A 287-nucleotide genomic window follows, 5' to 3' on the forward strand; every position below is an offset into this window, starting at 1 on the left:
CAGGTTTCAGTGTTGTTTGTTTTCGTAATCTGTGTTTATGTTTGCGAACGTATAAAAGCAGACTGGTGTCTTGCTTTTTATGTCCACTGTTGTTGAACTTTGATGTTTGCTTCAGGAAACAGATTCAGGGCAGTAACATCCAGTGACCCTTCTTTCTCACTACAACTTTAGTGTAAACATGACATGGACATATTTGGCAGGATTAAAATAATAAAAATAATGGCTCCAAAAGGGTGTTTTTGCAGTCATGCCATAGAAGAACCATTTTTGGTTCCCCAAAGAACCTC

The sequence above is a fragment of the Garra rufa genome, chromosome 3 (assembly GCF_049309525.1).
Source record: "Garra rufa chromosome 3, GarRuf1.0, whole genome shotgun sequence".
Taxonomy (NCBI): Eukaryota; Metazoa; Chordata; class Actinopteri; order Cypriniformes; family Cyprinidae; genus Garra; species Garra rufa.